Source organism: Pan paniscus, chromosome 14 (genome assembly GCF_029289425.2).
Source record: "Pan paniscus chromosome 14, NHGRI_mPanPan1-v2.0_pri, whole genome shotgun sequence".
NCBI classification, from domain to species: Eukaryota; Metazoa; Chordata; class Mammalia; order Primates; family Hominidae; genus Pan; species Pan paniscus.
Genome location: NC_073263.2, coordinates 22445306 through 22458846, shown reverse-complemented (window position 1 = coordinate 22458846; position 13541 = coordinate 22445306). Strand labels below are relative to the sequence as shown.

Below are 13541 nucleotides of genomic sequence, written 5' to 3'. Positions count from 1 at the left end.
CAGGATGGTCTCCATCTGCTGACCTCGTGATCTGCCCGTCTCGGCCTTGCAAAGTGCTGGGATTACAGGCGTAAGCCACCGCGCCTGGCCTATTTTTTTATTTAAAAAATTTTTTAAAAACCTTTATTTGAAAATTTCATATAGGCATTCAAAGTATATTGGCTCATTGAACAGGAGACTTTACATCTCTCATGGCTGGGCAGCAGGTGTGTGTGGCTTCCTTACTCCTCGATCTGCCTTGATCATAGAGAAACTAAGCCAAGGTTTATTTGGTTTTGATGTCTAGCACAGTGGTTAAGTTTCTTATTTTCAAGTTCAGCAGGTAAAATTATCTCATTTTTGGAGGCATTTTTTAAGTATACAAAATCTGCTATGTTATTTGGGAAAGTTGTACAGTTCAGATGTGAACATTTCAATGTATTTAAGCTTTACCTAAAAATGTAAAAATAACAATCAAATAGGAGAGGTAGGGAATCCATAGAGGTATAAATAAAACAAGAATGGAAGAATGCTGATAACTGTTAAAACTGAGTGATGGAAGTTCATTATATAGTCTGTTTACTTTGTATATATTAAAACTTTTCCAGAATTAAGTCTGCTACATCAAACAGGGATTTTTTCCTATTTTAAAAATTAAATTTTTAAAATTAAAAAAATTCTTGCTAAACCTTAATTTTTACCTATTATTTATTTTGTTTACTCCAAATTTATTTTCATCCTTCTTAAATAGAACATCCCAAACCTATAACCTTCAGGTTCTAATTAATCCAGAGGATTTGATAAAATGTATTCTATTGACCCTGATGATAATCCTTATATCATACTAAGTATGTGCGCTCTTAAACCTCTCAAATTTATATGATTTTTAAATAGTTGTGCCTATGTTGAAAAATTTCATCCCTTTTAAAACTGAAGCAGAGTTATTCTAAAAATGTTTTCAAGCATACACAATATTTTTCATTGCTATGTATTTTTTTATCAGGAAGAACTCTTAATTACTTTGAAGTATCCAGTGGCATAAAAATCAGAGTCATTAGTTCATTAGAAAGAGTCACATAAATATTCCCATTGTCTACTGTCACTGTCTGAATCCTTTGCTTTATTCCTTTGGAGTACTACTTGGGTTTTGCTGATGGATCTTTAGAGTTTATAGTCTGGTACAGACCTTCTCCTGTTGCCAAAGTAATTTTGTACTTATGCCAGTGGAAAACTATACACGGTCATCCATCAAAATCCTCTATATCTCCCAAATGTAAAGGTCCTCCTGAGTATCCATAGCATGATATTCTCCCTTGTGATAGAAAATGACCACTTCTCTAGCATGGACAACAGCTGTTATTCTTTCAGATTTTTTAATGTCATCTTCTCTGCCCACCCAGACAGAAGAATATTCCCTCTTTTCAGTATCTTGTGCAGAGCCATCAAGATTCATGTTGGAGAGGAAGTGTAGATAAGGAAGAAGGTCTAAGACATCTCCTGAAGCACTTCAACATTTAGAGGTCAGGTGGAAGAGAGGTTGTAGAGAGGCAAGACCAGTAGAGTGTCCAATCTACTGCTAATCAAATGAAATTCATTCACTGCTTTCTTCTCTATCTTATATTCTCCTTGAATTGCAAATAGGTGGTAACTTGTCACTCCTCTTGAGCCATGATTAAGGTGCTTTTACTAAGTCTGGAAACTTTGCCTACACATTATCAGAATGCTTATCTCAAGCATGACACCCTTGCTTTTAGGTGCAGGGAAGAGAAATGCCTTAGAGTAGTTTTGGTATCTCTCTGAATGGCAGAATAATAATAGATAAAACTAGCTGTCCTTCAGTAAGTGCCTACTGCTTGGACCCTTTGAATATAATAGTTCATTACTCTTCACAAAATCGCCACGGGGTAGGCATTAGTTTTATTCAGGTTGCACCCACGGATTTATAAAAACACGTGGCTTACAAATAAACTATCCTGAAGACACAAAAACCTTTTAGCAAAGCAAAGATGTATATTGGTGATATATATAATATTGATATTTATATGTCACCAAACATGGTCCTGAATTTTTTTAAAAAATAGGAAAGCTAATGTGCAACAGCTATGTTCACAAATGTTTACAATTGAACGCTTGCCCAATAATTTTATATAAAGTCACATAGCTGTTCTGGAAATTGGCATCATCGTCTGATGTTGAACTGTGATCACGAGTGAGCTAGACCTGGGTTTGCATCACAGTTCTGCGTGATTTGGGGCAAGTTGCTTAATTTCGCTGTGCTGCAGTTTCTTTTACTGTAAGAAGGGCCCGCCACATAGGGGTGTGGGCAAAGCACATAAATGCTTTAACACATATCAAATGTTTAGAGCAGGCCTAACCTCAGAAAACGCTCACAGCGCATTAGCTGGCACCTCTAAGGTCCATCCAGCTCTGGCAGTTATCCTGCCTAACTTCAAGCTGTGTTTAACATTTCGGTAAAGACGCCTGCAGTTCTGAGACTGCACGTGGCTGTCCAGGAGCTGTAAATTCTCAACTACGGACTCCAGGGAACGAGTATCTCCAGAACGGCCGGGGCTGCGGAAGCCCTGGAGCAGCTTCTATACTTTAAAGCGCACAAATGCCATGAAAGCTTGTTAGAAACGGCCTGCTTACCACCCTGAGGTGGCAGGTCTCAGGTGTGGCCCAAGTTTCAAGGTGAACAAGCTCACTGGCTCTCCTGTGCCTGGGCAGAAGCCTGCCCTGGAGGGTTAACTGTTAACTAACGCTGAACTGAAACCCAGGAGGGCCTCAGGCCTGGCAGCAGCCCGGAACAAACGCCGCAGGCCAGCGGCCTGGCCACCCAGAACGCTGAGTCCCCGCCCGCGCCCGGCCAGAAGCAGCTGATCCCGCGAGCCCGCCCCCTGCTCGGCGCGAACAGAACCTACTGTCCCTGAATCCTCGCTACGCCTCCGCATGACACTAAGGCAGCCAGCCAGAGCTCCAGCCACGCGCGGCGCCTGGACTGGGCCGAGATTCCTATGAAATACATAGGAATCCATTAAGTAACATTAGCATGTCATATGTGTTAAATAGCTTCATTTAAAAATATTACAGATATTTTTACAAAATACAAAACTATGACAGTATTTTTATAATATTTTACAAAAATATAACAGTATTAAAAATACTCACCTGGAAGTAAAAGTAAAGTGTGTTTTTAAAAAAAGGGAAAAAACGGACGGGCGCGGTGGCTCACGCTGCACTTTGGGAGGCCGAGGCAGGCGGATCACAAGGTCAGGATATCGAGACCATCCTGGCTAACACGGTGAAACCCCGTCACTACTAAAAATACAAAAAATTAGCCAGTCATAGTGGTGGGCGCCAGTAGTTCCAGCTACTCGGGAGGCTGAGGCAGGAGAATGGCGTGAACCAGGGTGGCAGAGCTTGCAGTGAGCCGAGATCCCGCCACTGCACTCCAGCCTGGGTGACAGTGCGAGACTCCGTCTCAAAAACAAAACAAAACAAAAGATGTCCACAGGAAGAATATAAGTGGACAATAAATATTTGAAAGTCAATCCTTTAATATTGAATGGAATGTCAAACAAATTTAACTTATTAAAATAGCTTTTACTGGTGAGTATTTGGAAAATACAGGTTCTTATATTACGCTGTCTTGAGAACATTTAATTACTTGACTTAATTGTAATTCCAGGAATTTATTTCAAGAACTTAATCATAAACATAGAGAAATACTTATACACAACATTGTTAATCAGAATATTACTTTTAAAAGTTAAAAATGAAAAACATAAACCAGTAAGGATTGGCTAAGTGTATAGTAGCGTATTATTATTGTATAGTAGCAATTGAACATCATGTTTCAGAAATATACACAAGGATATGGCAAATTATCCATAAAATGTTCAAAAAAGAATGCTGAAGTTTAATAAATAGACATATTATATGTATGAATGAAGACTGAAAGAAAATATGTAAAAATATTAATAATATTTACCCCTTCTGATGGGATTGTAAGTGACTTACTATCTGCCACTATGCTTTTCTATATTCTCAACTGTTTTGGAAGTACATCGTTTTTATTTTCAAGATAGAAATAAATGGAACTCAAAAAAAGTTTTTCTAGGAGATCTAACTACTGCATAAAAATTTTTCCTAAGATGGGTGTATTTGTCCAAGATGTCACATATGTGGCTCTGAATATGTGTCAATAAAAGGGAGCAAGAGTATTTGGAGTGGATGATCTTTCTCAAAGAAGGTGACAGGAGAAGGTAGCTGAATAATTGCAACACTGTTGCAGAAAGATGAATGGGGGCTCTGCAGAGACCATCTGTGTTTCATCAGAAAGGATTATGACTGCTCCGCCCTTGTATCAGTGAGAAAGCAACATCTTCACTGCATATACAGATTTTCTATAATAAAAATGTTCCTGGCTGGCATAGAGGAATGATCAAAGTCAGAATTTTTTCTTGTAACCAATTTAATTTGACATCTCAAAGAGTGAAACAACAATGTTTTATTTGGGAAATTAACACACACCAGCTCAAATAATGTTTCATTGGGGAAATGAGCTTTGAGCTGGTATGTGTTCTTCATCTACAGGTTAATTAAAACAAGAATTAAAGCACAGTTACATCAGACAAAAGTCAACAGGGTTCAGATTAATTCATTTCATGGATAATCATGAATTGTTAACTTAGAACTTCTTCAGAATTTAGAGAAAAGTCAAAGAATTGGCACACAGAACTTTTCAACACTTCATGCTACTTGCTTTGGAATCCACGTTATTTATTCACTATCTGTTTTCACTTGGAGTATACCCTGGGGCATTTTTGCTTCAGTAGGTCATATGTCAAACTACAGAAACTGCCTTGGTGATAGACACGTCAGCCTGAGGAAATGATCACTTAGACTGGTGAAGGCCAGAGATAAGATGAGATCAATGAAACCATAGATAGGAATGTGTGTTCCTCCCTTTTTGACTTTGATTACCTATCAGTGTTGGTTTATACAAAATAATGTTAGCCTGAAAGATTTTCTAAAGGACTCCTACAAAGGTACCTCTGATGACTCATAAAAATATCTGAATCTTACTAGCCATAGGGAAAATAATGTATTTTCTGTCTTTAAAGTCACACTTTTGGAGTCCAGGAGGCTTCTTGCCAATCTCAGTTATACTGGTTTTGCTCGTATTTATTGGTTATCACCCTATGGACTGAGTGATCAGAAAGGAAATGCCTGCGGTGTGACTCCAGTGTAGTAAGTGCCCATGCAACCTCTGACTCTAAGCACCTCACTGTGTGTCTGTGTGCGTTTGGTTTAGTTTCACAATCTATGGAATGAAGCCATTCAGATTAGGAGCCCCTAGAATTGTGTTGAGGCGATCCAGACAATTAAATGGGAAAATACTGTGTTATTTATTCTGAGTATGAAAGAAACAAAACATGAAAGACAGGGAAGACAAGGAGCTGTGATGGGAAGAGCACAGGACTGATGTGCGGGAAACCTGGACACCAGTGCTCAAATGCTACTTCTGTTACTGAATGTCAGTGACTTTGACAAGTCACATCGACTTTCTAAGGGGTTAAACTAGATATTCTCTGAGATACCTTCTAGATTTAATACCCTATACCAAAAAGAAAAAAAAAAAGAAGAGAAGAAAGGAAAAAAGGAAATGAAGAAATAAAGAAATGTAAAATATTCTGGAAAGACAACTTCCCTGTAGTAAATTGGAAACTAATGATGAAAAGGAGTACGTCTAAGTACAGAAACGTCTGCGCAAAGATAATTATTTGCAAAGACAGTCTCTGTAGACTCCTTTTTTCTGTTTTGTAGGGAGTCGATGTCTTTGAAAAGATCATGAATCTTCATGATCAACTACTGCTGTTGCTTTTCTTTCCCCTTATTTTAAGTAAGACAGGAAAATGGGACACCTAACTACAGAAACCATTCAAGTGGAAAATAATTACATGATCTTATCTAAATCTGGCAGCCTTTTTTATATGACTACCAAACTATAGCTCCTTTATTTTGAGATTATTTGCCCTTACATATTTGTTCACATTTTATTTAATGCTTTGTCAACTTTTAATACCAAAATGAATGATGAAAAAATTAAACTAACACACAGGAAAGCAGTTTACAAATGTCTTTTTAAATGGCAGGAGAACCATTATTGGGTTTATAGCAGGTTATATATCATCCACATGATTGAAAAAAATAGCAAACAACATCATTCAGGAAGAAAATAAAATAGACTAGAAAGGAAACGTAAATTTAGAAATCATAAGAGAAAATGACATAAGCAAGATCAAATTGAAAGAGTCATCCTGAAAAGACACAGATAGAATTAAAACACAAACACCCGTATGCACACAGAATTCAAGTATATGCTCTTTACAACAAACATGAAGCATAATAATAAGAATATAATCAATAGCAATGACCAAGCAAATGTTAACTGAAAGAAATCAAGGGCGATAATATTAACAACAGCTAAAGGAAGCTGGGCAATCCAGCACCTACTAGTAAAAAGGGTCATGTGAGTTCATTTAAAAACACTTAAAGAAAAAAAGTTATTTCCAAGCCGGGCATGGTGGCTCACGCCTGTAATCCCAGCACTTTGAGAGGCTGAGGTGGGCGGGTCACCTGAGGTCAGGAGTTGGAGACCAGCCTGGGCAACATGGTAAAACCCTGTCTCTACTAAAAATACAAAAATTAGCTGGGCGTGGTGGCGGGCGCCTATAATCCCAGCTCCTCGGGAGGCTGAGGCAGGATAATTGCTTGAACCCGGCAGGTGGAGGTTGCAGTGAGCTGAGATTGAGCCATTTCACTCCAGCCTGGGCGACAAGAGTGAAACTCCGTTTCCTGTCCCCACCCGCCCCGCCAAAAAAAAAAAAAAAGTTATTTCCCAGATGTACGACTTGTTCAGAAACGTAGAAAGCATGCAGCTCCTCTGTTCCATTTCATCAAGTTTTCTAACGTCAATGGCACATGAAAGTAGAAAAAACAAGCTACTGAAAAAAGTAGTGCCTGATGTTACTTATAACTAAGTGCCATATAACTAAGATGGCAGGCAAAATATTGAATTTGTTTAAATATATAAAAAAGTACTGCTAATATAAAGAACAAAAATTATACAATTTAACCAAAATGTGAACAAAAATGGCAAATAACTATTTGAAAAAATATTTCATCTCGCCTATTTTATTTTATTTTATTTTTGGCTAAAATAGCAAAGATTTTTAATGATAGTTTACTTGTAGTGGCAATGGTGATATTAGATGGATTCAACTATATCTTGCTGAAAAAGATAAAAATGGCTACTTTCTTTAGGAATGTACTTTGGGTTATATGTAAATACCACTGAAACATCCACAGCTATGATGCTGGGTCAGAAATGTTGAGGGAATTTAGTGAAAGACTTTGTAGGTTTAATGCAGATCCTTTGATTGTTTAGGGAAGTCATATAACTACTCAGATATTTGGTGATTCACTGGAGAAATTACGCGACTCAACATATGAGGCTTGCATGGACCAGCATATGAGGGTTCCAGCTGCAAACAGAAAAGTCATGTCCAAGATGTCTCAACTTTGGGAAGCTCACTTGATCCTTGTGATCCATACTGGTCACATGGTTACATGACCAGCAATAGTGTCCCAAACCAGGCATCAGGATCACATCATGAACCTTCAGGTTTACCTTACATAATGCTGACAGTCTGATGCATCCTGACCACTGCCTTGGGCATGCAGAATAGTATAATTAACCAGTTACCATGTGCACATGCCGGGACTTGGTTCTCAGCACTTAGCCAGGAGGCATTACAATGGCTACAGAAAGAAGCAAAAATGATAAAACAGACCTGCTGAGTTATTTTATTCCTTGCAGTTTACCTCTGACCCTTAGTCAGTTTCACCTTACAAAGAAATTATTTATAATACTATTAAATCTACATGTAGTGTACCATTTATTTATAGGGTAAAACAGGAATGGTAATGCAAATACATGCATCATTTGCAGAAGTTAGTGAGGAAGGGGGGCAGACTTAAAGAAATAATCGGTTAAATTCAATGTTCCACAACATATTTCTTTTTACTGTTATATAAACTTAATTATTGATTTTTACTTATCTATGGCTATCTTACTTTATGAGAAAACTCTGCAGAAACACCTGTTATAGTGATTAATTGATTAATTAAATATCATTCTTCCTCAGGCCAATTAGTGTCTCTATTGATATTACAACCCAAGGAAGTTTTAACTCAATTTCTCAGTATATTCACTCAACATTAGTACTATCATTTGATGCATTTATATAAGATAGCCAAATTTTACCAATAATCCCAATTTTACACCATATTGGAGTATTATTATGTTATTATTATTATTATTTTTTGAGACGGAGTCTTGCTGTGTCACCCTGGCTGGAGTGCAGCGGCATGATCTCAGCTCACTGCTACCTCCGCCTCCTGGGTTCAAGCAATTCTTCTGCCTCAGCCTCCCGAGTAGCTGGGACTACAGGCGAGTGCCACCACGCCCAGCTAATTTTTATATTTTTAGTAGAGATGGGTTTCACCTTGTTGGCCAGGCTGGTTTTGAACTCCTGATGTTGTGATCCACCAACCTCAGCCTCCCAAAGCGCTGGGATTACAGGTGTGAGCCACAGCGCCCAGCCTATTATGCTATTATTTATTTATTTATTTATCTGAGATGGAGTCTCGCTCTGTCGCCCAGGCTGGAGTGCAGTGGTGTGATCTCGGCTCACTGCAAGCTCCGTCTCCTGGGTTTATGCCATTCTCCTGCCTCAGCCTCCAGAGTAGCTGGGACTACAGGCACGTGCCACCAAGCCCGGCTAATTTTTTGTATTTTTTTAGTAGAGACGTGGTTTCACCATGTTAGCCAGGATGGTCTCGAACTCCTGACCTTGTGATCAGCCTGCCTCGGCCTCCCAAAGTGCTGGGATTACAGGCATGAGCCACCTTGCCCAGCCCTATGCTATACTTTCGTACTGTTAGAAAATAATTGGGTGAGCATTATAGCATTATTAAAATCATGTTAGTAGATTTGGACTTTACCCATATACTAGATATTATTATGAGCTGGGATTGTTACCAGTGTCTTATGATTCTGTTACTTCTGGATTTCAGGCTAACTGGTACAAAGCTAATCTCTTAGCCTCTGTCAGTATGTTTGCACAGATACAAGGTTCCCATCTGGTGTTACATATGTAAAAAAGCTCTCCTTGATTCCACAAGGAGTATACATGTGTTGTTTATTATTTTCTTTACACAAGATGTCATGTCTTGGTTTATTCTTGGAATAACAGCATTTAGGGAACATTGATATAAATTGCCTTTGCCTCAAGAAAATTTTCATAAGTTCAGGAGATCACGTGTTTTTCAGAAATGTACTTCTAGAGCTTCTGCTGCAACTAAAATGGTAGGTCACCGCCGATGACTCATTTGACCTCCATTTCAAGAAACATGATTTGAAGGCTTTGTTGGACTAGCTTGAGTGCTCTTTTCCGATAATGAGTTTTTTGTATTTTGTCATTTTCTAATATGGTAGATTGGGTTTCTATGACCTGATTTACTAGGGCATCTGTCTTAGTCTGCTTTATGTTGCTATAACTGAAATCTGAGGCTGGGTAATTTATAAAGCAAATGAATTTATTTCTTACAGTTCTGGAGTCCCAGAAGTTCAAGCTTGAGTGGCTGCATCTGGTGAGAGCTTTCCTGCTGCTGGGAACTCTCTGCAGAGTCCCAAGGCAGGCATCACATAGTGAAGTGGCTGAGTGTGCTAACCTGCTAGCTCAAGTTTCTCTTCCTCTTCTTATCAAGCCACCAGTCCCTCTCCCATGACAGTCCATTAATCCAGTAGCCTATTAACCTATGTTTGTTTGTTTAGAGATGGGGTCTTACTCTTGTCACCCAGCTTGGAGTGCAGTGGTGCAATCATAGCTTACTGCAGCCTTGAACTCCTGGGCTCAAGCAATATTCCTGTTTCAGCCACACCAGTAGCTGGGACTACAGGTACATACCACCAGGCCTGGCTTATTTTTGTATGTTTTTGTAGAGATGGGGTCTAGCTTTGTTGCCCAGGCTGGTCTCGAACTCCTAGCTTCAAGTGATCCTCCTGCCTTGCCTCCCAGAGTGCTGGAAGCCAGCCACCATGTGTCATCACACCTGGCCTAACCTATTAATCTACGAATGAATTAATTCACTCATGAAGGTAGAGCCTTCATGACTCAATCATCTCCTAAACGCCCCTTCTCTCAATATTGTCACATTGGGGATCAAGTTTCAATAGGAGTTTCTGAGGGGACAAGCATTCACATCATAGCAACATCAATAGATTCTGTTCTTTACTATTTGAACATAATTTCTTCCAACTTGTCTATTTTTGCTATAGATCTTTTTCTTTTGAATGTCCTTTATACTGAAGGAAAACTTTGCTTGTCTTACCATGCCTATACCCATACCTATTTCACAAAGAGCTCTTTTTCATCTTGTTGCCCAGTGTCTTTTAATCCACCACACATGCTGTTGTTGTTGAGTGCTAATTGCCTGGGAACAATAAAAATACATACTTTGTACCCCAAATTGTCGGGTCCTCTATACTAAGGTCAAATGTGTAGTGGTCATTCATACACTTTTTAGTGTGCCACAAAGCTTCCCATAACCCCCATTGTCTCGCTGTAGAGTTAACCTCAGTTGGGATGTGAGCCCAATGCTTTAGCAGCATCTGAAGTAATTTTTTTTTTAATCTTGTATGACATCTGTCCATCCATAAAGACAAAGGTTTAAGTTCTTTTATACATTACACTAGGAGATAGCTGCCACTATTTGTTTTCCATTATACTCAGGAACCTAAGCATTTGGCCATCAGATTAATGACACAATGATTAGTCTGCCTGCCTGATATGACTGTACATCATAGCTGCCAGAAGGGAGAAACTCTCCGAGATCCCTCCTTAATTGCAGTCTAATTGATATGTCCTGTAAAACAAGAACCAAAAGACTTAAGGGACATTAAGAGAGTCCTGCTTAGTCTGTCTACTGGGCAGCGCCGGGGCCTGCGGCTGCACAGGAGCCGGAGCCCGGAGCCGCGCTCCGCCAAGAGTTGGGCAGACGCCCCCCTCCCCTGGTCGTCATGGGCCCCCTCCCGGGGCCTCAGCGGGCACCAGCCGCGGGAACCCCCGGGCCTCCTCGTGCCCGAGCCTGAGCGACCCTCGGGTTCTCCGGCGCCCCCTCCCTCGCCCTATTTTTTTCCTGCTCTCGCTACCGCTACCGCTTCTGCTCTCGGTTATGGCAAAAGAGCCACCATCACCCCTCCGGGTCGAGGCGCCAGCCCCCCGGAAATGCGGGCCCCACCGGCGATCGAGGCCATCCCTGAGGGCACCGGGCAGCCGGCGGGCGGCAGACTCCGCCTCCTCAACGGCTAAGTGCCCCTCTCGCATCAGGTGGCCGGACACATGAACGGGAAGGACAAGGTGGGTATACTGCAACACCCAGATGGCACAGTTTTGAAACAGTTACAACCACCTCCAAGGGGCCCAAGAGAGCATACGGTTTATGCTGCTGACTGTTCTGATGGTGTTCTTCTAGAGCTACGAAAGTATTTGCCAAAATATGGCATCTGGTCACCTCCCACTGCACCAAACGATTTATACCTAAAACTGGAAGATGTGACACATAAATTTAATAAGCCCTGTATAATGAATATAAAGATAGGGCAAAAAAGCTATGATCCTTTTGCCTCATCTGAGAAGATTCAGCAAGTACCCATTAATGGAAGAGATTGGGTTTCTTGGTGCTTGGCATGAGGGTTTACCATGTTCATTCCGATAGCTATGATATACAAAACCAGCATTATGGAAGAAGCTTAACAAAAGGAACTATAAAGGATGGAGTCTCTGGATTTTTTCATAATGGGTACTGCTTAAGAAAAGATGCTGTTGCTGCCAGTATTCAGAAGATTGAGAAAATTCTGCAGTGGTTTGAAAACCAGAAGCAGCTTAACTTTTATGCAAGTTCATTACTATTGGTTTATGAAAGTTCATCTCAGCCAACCACTACAAAATTGAATGACAGAACTTTGGCAGAAAAGTTTTTGTCCAAAGGACAACTGTCAGACACAGAGGTACTAGAGTACAATAATAACTTTCATGTATTAAGTTCCACAGTGAATGGAAAAATAGAGGCTTAAGTGGGCAAAAACTTGTCCAAGATGTATGCTCGTCACAGGAAAATGTATACAAAAACCATCACAGTCAGACTTCAATGAAAGTTGAAAATCTGGAGCAAGACAATGGGTGGAAAAGCATGTCACAGAACATTTAAATGGAAATGTACTTTCCCAACTGGAAAAAGTTTTCTACCATCTTCCCACTGGTTGCCAAGAGATTGCTGAAGTAGGAGTGCGAATGATAGATTTTGCTCATGTGTTCCCTAGCAGCACAATAGATGAGGGATATGTTGATGGGCTAAAGCATTTAATTTCTGTACTTCGAAGTATTTTAGACAATTGAATCCTCTGTGGCAGTCTTTTTAAGGGGTGGGCCAATCATAATGAAGAGGAGCGGTCAATATCTCTGCACCTTTAATGCTATGTAAAAAATTTGTATTGTGAGTCAACATTTTATTTGTCTTTATACTTTTGGAAGAAAGGTTAACTTTTTTATACTCTTTCTCAGGAAAACTAATTATTTGTTCATTAGAAAGCTATGAAGAATAAAGAAACTTAGGAATGTTAAGCAGGGAATGTGGTGGTACATGGCTTAAACATCTTTTTTGGCTCAAGCAAAATGCAAATCATTATTCAGTCATTAAGTGTTTAGTTAGCTTTCTGTAGCCAATTCATGTCCAACTCTGTCCACCCAGCCTTGACAGTGAGCCATATCTAAAATATTACATTATTAGAACACCTACCAAGATCTCGAAAGCACAGGTTGTTGTTCTTAGTATTGCTATGTATGAAGTTACTAAAACTGGTGAAAATTCTACTTCAGAAATAAGTGATGTTTAGGTTTTATATTAAAAGTTCGGACCAGCATATCAAAGGGTGCTTCTTAGTGAAATGATTTAGAATTGTTGCATTCCAAAAGCAGGTTTTCTCTTTAATTTTTACATCTCTCTCTCAAAATATTATACTTCATGAAAAAGACAGTTGATGTGGATGACAACAGCAAAGTCTCGAAATTAAGGGCACACTAATTGTCCTTACTGGGGTTAGGGGAAGAGAGAGGTTATTTTCAAGGAACAAAATATTTTTCTTTACAATCTTTCATTTATGAGAAAATTGGAATATAAATTTATAACATTGTGAAAAGTATCATAAACCATATAACTTTTTATCTAAATGCAGCTTTAAAAAGTAAATAATTGAAGTTTTATTTCTCCTGTAAATAACTTGAATTGTTTTCTTTAAAAATTTATGTATTTATATGTCCCCATTTAGTTAAGTGGTAGTGTAAATGTATGTTGTTAAAAGCAGTTTCTCGGAATTATAGTAAACAATGAAAGATAATATCTAATTAGGTTGTTATCAAAAATACTATGTGTAA

General features: G+C 39.3%; 2 pseudogenes; one reads left to right on the top strand and one right to left on the bottom strand.

Moving 5' to 3' along the window:
* Positions 1-846: 846 nt before the first annotated feature.
* Positions 847-1744, bottom strand: LOC100980758 (Rieske domain-containing protein-like; annotated as a pseudogene).
* Positions 1745-11171: 9427 nt separating this feature from the next.
* On the top strand, positions 11172-12530 carry LOC100980419 (inositol polyphosphate multikinase-like; annotated as a pseudogene).
* Positions 12531-13541: the final 1011 nt, after the last annotated feature.